Source organism: Gastrolobium bilobum, unplaced genomic scaffold (genome assembly GCF_033153095.1).
Source record: "Gastrolobium bilobum isolate Gb01-03AN ecotype WA unplaced genomic scaffold, APGP_CSIRO_Gbil_v1 utg30084, whole genome shotgun sequence".
In the NCBI taxonomy this organism is placed as follows: Eukaryota; Viridiplantae; Streptophyta; class Magnoliopsida; order Fabales; family Fabaceae; genus Gastrolobium; species Gastrolobium bilobum.
Window position 1 is genome coordinate 314,933 of NW_026898071.1, and position 8,228 is coordinate 323,160.

Below are 8,228 nucleotides of genomic sequence, written 5' to 3' on the forward strand. Positions count from 1 at the left end.
TGGAGTTATTCTTTTAATATTAGCATCATAGATGAGTTTAGAATTCAATTTTGTAAAGATTGACACCCATATTGTGGGTATTCTGAGAAAGTGAGTTTTGACCTAATAGTTTGTACTGTTGAGGCAGTAACATGTATTTGATCAACATAACCAGTGAATCTTAGATAAAGGACTATTCTAAGTATATAACTGTCATAAATGATAAGAGAATTTGATTCTATGAATTCTGATACCCATATTGGGATATTTTGATAAAGTCACTGTTACCGGGTATTTTGTACTGTTGTGACAACTACCGGTATAGTTCTGAAATGAGAAAAAGATGAGAAAAGAGAATATAAGTCCAATATATGCCAAACAAGTCATGATTAGACCAATGATGTAAAGTTAAGATAGTTATGAAGTCCAGGTATAGTTAAGAATACTCGTAAAGACTATAGTGTAGTTAAATAGCAGTAAGCGTATCTGTGAGATATTAATTAGATTTTTGAGTTAAAAACATGTTAATTAAACAAAATTAATATTAATTACTTAAAGTTGGGATCTTGGGGGTTTCTGGCTAAAATTTTGATAAGAGTTCAAAGAAAAATTATACCGGGTGTCACTAAATGATAGAAAATCACTTAAGTGACATGGCAAAACCCTAAAAAGCAAAGGAGTCCCTCTTCCTCACCCTCATCAGCATCCCAAACACTTCTCTCTCTACCTTGGAGGTTTTCAAATTTGGTCCACCTTCTCTCTAAGATTCCACCACCTAAACTTCATCAAAATTCAAAACACTCTTCACTAATCTTGTTCCTTTGCTCTTGAACTTGTGAAAGCTTGTATTTTTTAACCTTGGAACCTTATTTTCGTGGCTGTACCCTCTCCATACAGCAGCTGCACATTCCTTCCTTTTATGGAAAAAATGGTGGTTGAAGCCCCTTGTTGAAGAACACTCCTCCTTTGGTCATCTTTGAGTTCCTAGTGTAAGTTTCTTGCATTTTCTTCTTGAAAACCATACCTTTACTCTTTTAAACTTATGTTTTTGGTTCTAAATCCTTGAAAATTCCACAAAGGTGAGTTCTTAGAGAAAAATAATCATTCTTGATGGGTAAAGTCTTGAACTTGAGCTAAATGAGCCATCTTGGAGAAGTAAGGCTTGAATCCATAGAAAAGATGACCAAAAACCCTTATTTCCTTCACTTTTGATTTCGGCCATCATAAGTTTAGTGTTAATGATGTTGTATTTTTTTTAAAAAGGAGTCTTGGTGTTTAAATGTGTTGGTGGAAGTCTTAAACTCAAGAAAGATGAAGACTTGTAAGAAAAAGTGTCACATTTCGCTTGTGTGTGAGTTGTTTCCTGAAATGGATGAACTAAGAACCCTAAAACCAACCTTGATGATTCTGCCCTATTTATTTAAATTAGGATTTGATGGTTAAAATTAATAAAGATGATACCTTTGTGGACTAATGGCTTGAGGTACTTGATTAAACCAAGAAAAAGTGTAAAAAGACAAGTAAAAACCCTAACTTTGTGCACTATGCAATTCGGCCATATGGTGTAACCTAGGGTTTGGAATTTTAGAACATGTACCAAGACTTAATTAGGATACTAATAAAGGGATTAAGTGGGGTGAATTAAACATGATTGATTAATCAACTCTTAAACCGTAAAATTTGACCTAATTAGGGTTTATGACCACTAAATATGTAATTAGTGAAGTAAATGAACTAATGCATAAGTGAGGATGTGGAATTACATAAGGAATATAAATAAATGAAAACCCTAAATTTATGTCCACTTAGGGTTTTCAACTAAACCTAATTAGAATTTGCTAATTAAACACACTTTGGTTAAATGACAATTTTTTAGGCTAACTTTGGGAGAGCATATCTCCCTCCACAAAGGTCCAATAGGGATGTTAAATACATTATTTTTAATATTTATATGTCAGATATGTTGTGTCAAAATTTGGTACCATTTGAAGATGTGTAGTATTCTGTAGGTCTGATTGAGTGGAGACTGCCCGGGAGGCCATGTGCAGGGGTTGTACAAGTCTGCATCTTCCACGAATTGTTTCTCCCTCAGTTCTTACTCAAATTAGGCTCATGATATATCTAATTAAATCTCAAGATGTCTAGTTTTCTGTATAAAATTTTGAGAGAAATTGATTTAGTGGAATTTCTAGAATCGCAGAAATGGTGAGGGATGTTTGGGGTTGGCAGACAGTTTTGCTTGTCCAAATTCAAACAGTGATAACCAGAGATAGAGAACTCCAAATGAGGCGTGTGATACCTTTTTGGAAAGGTAATTGAGTCTAGATTAACATACTAAAATATGAGAATGATATAGCAAGTGAGTTGCGCACAGTGACTAGAAAATAGAAGTGTGTACAGTTTATAAGAAAACCGTAAAAGTGAGATTTAGGCTAAGTGAGTTTATGGAAACCCCTTTGTAACTTATAATAATTAATGTATGATAATTTGGGATATTATTGGCATATGAGTATGTAAAAAGGAAATGGAATCAATAAATGGCTAAGTCTTGTATATTCACTTGACTAATTAATATGTCATTAATGTATATGTATTATTCCTGCGCTAGGTGTGCCTAGAGATTCTTTCTTGTGAGGAAATTTGTTGGAACATATGCAATTGCCTAGGCAAGTGGGTTTGAGTATAGCTCTCTGAGGTAATCTCTTTGTTTAGAATGTTCCTATTCTCTTGTGACTCCACCATGATGGTGAGCATTATGGTTGCAATTGTATGAAAGTATGAGATATGTTGTATATATGCATTCAATATGTGCATTCATCCACATTCATATAGAGATTATATGATTCATTATGTTATGATGCACTGATGATGTATATTATGAGGTTCTTGGCTAATGAATATGTATGTAGGCTCTTGGGTCATTCCCTTGAGTTATTTCATGCTCTTGAGATATTGTGTGTAGACTGCCTATGACTGGACTCTGGGATTTATTGCACACTAGTATGTTGGACATGCCAGGTGTTGGCTATTTGAGGATGAGTCCTAGAATAGCTAACCAGGATCTGGTATGTTGCTATGTTTATGCTCTATGATTATATATATGCTTTATATCTGACTTGTCATGCAAGAAGTGAGTTCAAGGGAATAGAGGATTCTCTATAAACCTTGAGTTTACTGAGATTATTGTTATCTCACCCCTTCTTGGGGATATCATTTCAGGTACCTACCATAGTGGTGAGCCCTCCATGGACAAGGGACCAGGCACGTGGCTAGTGGAGTGCCAGTGGATATTTATTTGATAGCATGTTTAGCTTTGATCATGCTATAGTTATGTATTTTGAGATTATGTTAATTGTGTAATAATGCTCATGACTTCTAATTGATGAGCTTATGGAAAATTATGTATTGGTTATGTATTTTTTTAGATACATGTGTTTAGTATATGAACATGTTGTAATTGATGTTTAGTTTTGGGCATGGAGCCTTATATATGTATTGACCCATTGAGGGGATCACAGACTGTGTGGGACTTATGAGGTGTCTGTGTATATCAACTATGTCTATCAGGATTATCTTATTGAGTGAGGATTCTTATCTCTCAGTTATCCGTTAAACAGCTGTTATGCTGCCCGTGAGACTCTAGCAGGAATGATACTTGTTGTCATATCCGGTTAGTCAATGGCCACTAATAATAGCTAGTGGGATTAGTTAGTAGTTGTATGTTTTAGATTCATGTTTACGCAATATCTAATGTGAACGATTTTGGAAATATTTTTAGAAAACGTTTTGGAAAAAGTTAACTCGTATTTTTATAAGACAATTTTATATTTAATAAAATAAAGTCTTCCACTGTGTACGCTAAATATCATATATGTTAACAACCGGAGTACTACGGGGTGTTATATTTATGGTATTAGAGTAGTTTTACCGGAACATTCACTGATTTATTGCTTAAGTGTTAACTACCTATAGAGTATTTCTTTGAGTGCTTTGATAAAGCATATGCCATCACTTGTATGAGCATAGATAACTCATTCCTTGTGTAGTTGTGTGCAGTTATCATGGCTCCTCAAAGAAAAACTCATCGGGTAGTTGAGGATCCATCACCAGATCCTGTAGCAGCTGCTCTAGCAGTACTTCAGCAAACCTTGAATATTACAAGGGAAGCTGATTTACAGAGGATGGCTGAGGCCAGAGAGAGACTTGGAGCACATGAGGAAGACTAGTGAGAGGATCTCATGGCTCAAAATAGATTGACGAATGTGGAGATGATGAGACTATTAGTGGCTAAGGTACGAGCAAAACCTCTACCACCACTACCACCACAACAGAATGCTCAGATGGAGGATCTGATATCAGCTATTGAGCTTGTTGTATTGGGATAGGAAGTAGTGGGAAATGCCACCCATGATGTTGATGTGTCTGTGCACCGAGGGAGAGATGAACCATCGGTGATTGATCGAGAGACTCAGGAGAGGATGCTAAATGCTTTCAGGAAGCATTCCCCACCACACTGCAAGGGTGGAAGAAACCCTGTTGCTGCCCTTAAGTGGTTACAGGAGATGGAGCGTATTTTTCAAGTTATGGAGTGTGATGCAGAGATGAAGCTTTCGTATTCTGTTTATATGCTGCAAGGAGATGCACCGGACTAGTGGAACAATGTCAAGCTTCCACTAGAGTGCCAAGGATATACTATCACTTGGCCACTATTTGAGAGACACTTCTTGGTGAAGTACTTCCCCAAAAAGGCTAGAGAAAAGAAGAAAGGGGAATTTGAGGATCTCAGGCAAGGAAATATGACGATGGATGAATACTTGAGTAAACTCAATCGGTTGGCTAAATATTCTTTCTATGGTAGAGCTTCCCTCACTCCAGAAGATAAAGCATTTAAATTCAAAAGGGGCTTGAATGATATGATTGTAGACAAGCTGGCTGGTCATTGTTCAAGAGATTTGTAGAGTTAATTAAACAATGCCAAGACATACAGGAGTATTATAGGACCCGAGGCAAGGACACTGTAGGCAAGAGTTTCCATGGGAAGACTACTCACTAGAATGGAAAGGGCAAAGGCTTGCAGGTGAAGCAGAACAAAAACAAGTTTAAGAAGAATGGAAATTTTAACAATGGGAATGCAAGAGCTGGGAATGGGAAGACTCCTATTTGTACTAAGTGTGGGAGGTCTCATTTTGGTGTCTGCCGGATTAGGCAGAATGCACGTTTCAGTTATGGGCAAGCAGGCCACTATTCTAAAGAGTGCCCCCAGAAAAAGGGGCAAGTTGCGGCTATGCAGGCTATTCCTATTCAGGTTGTTCCGACTCCCATTACTATTAAGAAGCATCTAGTACCTCCTGTTGCCCAAATTTATGCAGTTACCTAGAAAGAAGCGGAGAAGTCTCCAAACTTGATCAGAGGTACCATTCTCATTGATGGCTATGATTTTGATGTATTGTTTGATTCTGGAGCCACCCACTCCTTTATTTCGGATTTTGTTGCGAATGTTTTGAACTTGCCTATATATGCATTTACACCTCCTATGGTACTGAAGACTGCCATCGGAGATTTAGTTTCCACTTCTTTGATGTGTAAGGAAGTCAAGTTCAGTTATGAAGAGAAGGAGTATGTAGTTGATTTGATTGTGCTTGAGGGTATAAATTTGTACATTATTATGGGCATGGATTGGTTAGTCAGACGTGGAGTTATGATTGATTGTTGTAGCAGGAAGATTTATTTCTCTGCTAAGAATGAGAAGAAGGACTCCCTATATTTATCATTGTTGCAGATGATAAAGGCTCTAAATGCGGGATACATTATGTTAGGAGGATTGGTTGGTGACTCTAAGGAGTCAACTTCTAGTATCCCTATTGTATGTGACTTTGAGGATGTATTTCCAGAAGAGATTCCACAGTTTTCACCAGAAAAAGAGATTGAATTCTCTATTGATCTATTGCCAGGTGTGGGGCCCATCTCTTTGGCTCCATACCAGATGTCACTAGTGGAACTTGTAGAGTTGAAGAAGAAAATTGAAGATCTATCCAGCAAGAACTTTATTAGACTGAGTATGTCTCCTTGGGGAACACCAGTTATCTTTGTGAAGAAGAAGGATGGAACTATGAGGTTGTGCACGAATTACATGCAATTGAACAAGGTGACTGTGAAGAACAAGTACCCTCTACCTCACATTGATGATTTGTTGGACCAGCTTAGAGGTGTTTCGATATTTTCGAAGATTGATCCACCTTTAGTGAAGTATAACAGAGGAGGCTCGAGCTTACTGTCTTTGATTTTTGGGCGATCTCTAAGCAAAAGCACTTCCTTGATATCCTTTCTTGTAGCACTTACTATGTCTCCTCCTCCACCTAGAGCTCTACTGATAACATTACAGTCGAACTCGACTTCAGGAAACTCGTCATCATTAGACTCTGCATTCTTCCCTTTTTTTAATCTTTCTTTTTCTTTTCGGCAACGAGGCTTTTGCTCTTTCTACAACCCCTTTGCTTTCGCTTGATATTCTTCCATCCTTGAGTTTTGATCACATACTGACTCAATTTACCTTCTCTGATGAATTTTTCAACTGCATCTCTAAGATCCAGCACTTGTCAGTGATATGTCCAGGTTCATTGTGAAGCGCGTAATATCTGGACTGGTCTAACCCAACTTTATTGAATACAAGCTGTGTCTGCTCTACTTTCTTCATCTCAGTCATGGCTACCTCATTCCAGATTTGGGATCGAGGTACATTCAAGGGGGTATACTTCTCGTACCTTTCTACTGGAATCTAATCATCCAAGTTTCTAACCCCAAAATCAGATTGATTTTTATTTCCCTTTCGTTCTTTTTCTCTTTAGATCAGACTCTTCCTTCTTGGACTTTGGCCCCTGTTCTTCTTACTTGAAATGTTTGTTATTTCCATCTGTTCGAGCTCCAAATATTTCTTTGATCAGGCTCTAAATTCTTCCAAAGTTCTCATTGGATCCTTGTAAATCGACTTTTTCAACTGAGATGAATCGTCCAAGTCGGCTACAATCAAATGCCAATGAACATTTTCTTGTAACCCTGAAACTTGCAATATTGCATCCTTGAAACGATCCAAGTATTTTTGGAGCGTCTAACCTTGTTGCTGTCTAATTTTTACGAGTGCGAACTTAGATTTTGGGTGCTTCTGGCTTATAGCAAAATTTAACAAGAATTTATCTCCAAACTCTTCAAAGGATCCAATTGAATTTGCTAGCAAAGTAGAAAATCATGTTTGCGCTGCTCCCGTCAGAGTTGTGGCAAATATTTGGGAAATGATAGGCTCATCAATTCCCCTTATATACATATCTGTATCAAAAGTGTCTATATGGACCTGTGGGTCCTGACTTCCATCATATTTTGGCAAGTGTGTCGAGTCAAACTCCTCTAGGAATGACGCATTCACAATCTCATCCGTAAAAGGGCTATTATTATATTGCCCTTATAGTACTTTCTTCTATATGTGCCGACCTTAGCGCGACCCTAAACTTGAAAATCCCAGTTATGATCAGCTTCTCCCCAGTTTTGCTCCACACGTCTTGCTTTTTCAACATTTTGATCTCGTCCACCACTCGTAACTCCGCTCGATCGCCAATAGCTCGACAATCATTGCCTCTAACTCGGAGTTGGTTGTCAACCCCTTTAGCATTCCTGCTTATTTTCTCAACATCATTATTAATATTTTTGACGTGGTTAACTTCTCTACTATGTTCTCTTCTTTTATGCTCTTCGCATCGGACTCGTCCCTCAACCCGCTCTGGGTTCCTCAGTTGCAACAGCTGCTGTTCTATCTCTTGCATTCTCAAAGCATCTTCTTGTCTTTGTAAATTATTGTAGTTTTCCATTTCTTCCATCCACTATAAAATTATGTTGAGAGCAGTCTATGCAACGCGAGTATCAGCATCAAAACTAGAGGCAGATGAAGAGGTGGCTGATCGGAGCCTGCTGTCCTTGAGCTGGTGCTGAGGTGGAAGTTGTGTCAAATTCGATCACTAAAGCGCACAGTATCTTAATCAGGTGTTGCTCCACGATCTGGCGCATTGGAAGGTTGATCCACCGCCATCAATACTGGATTTGCAGGCAGAGGCAGAGACGACATTAAGTGGCTATTACTTTTGGTGTTGACCATATTTGGCCGTGGGAATAGGAATTTACCAGTTCTCCATAAAAGGCACCAATGTTCTGTCCTATGGACAAATATGTCTAGTCAAAAGACTAGTAAATTACTCTTGGATCTA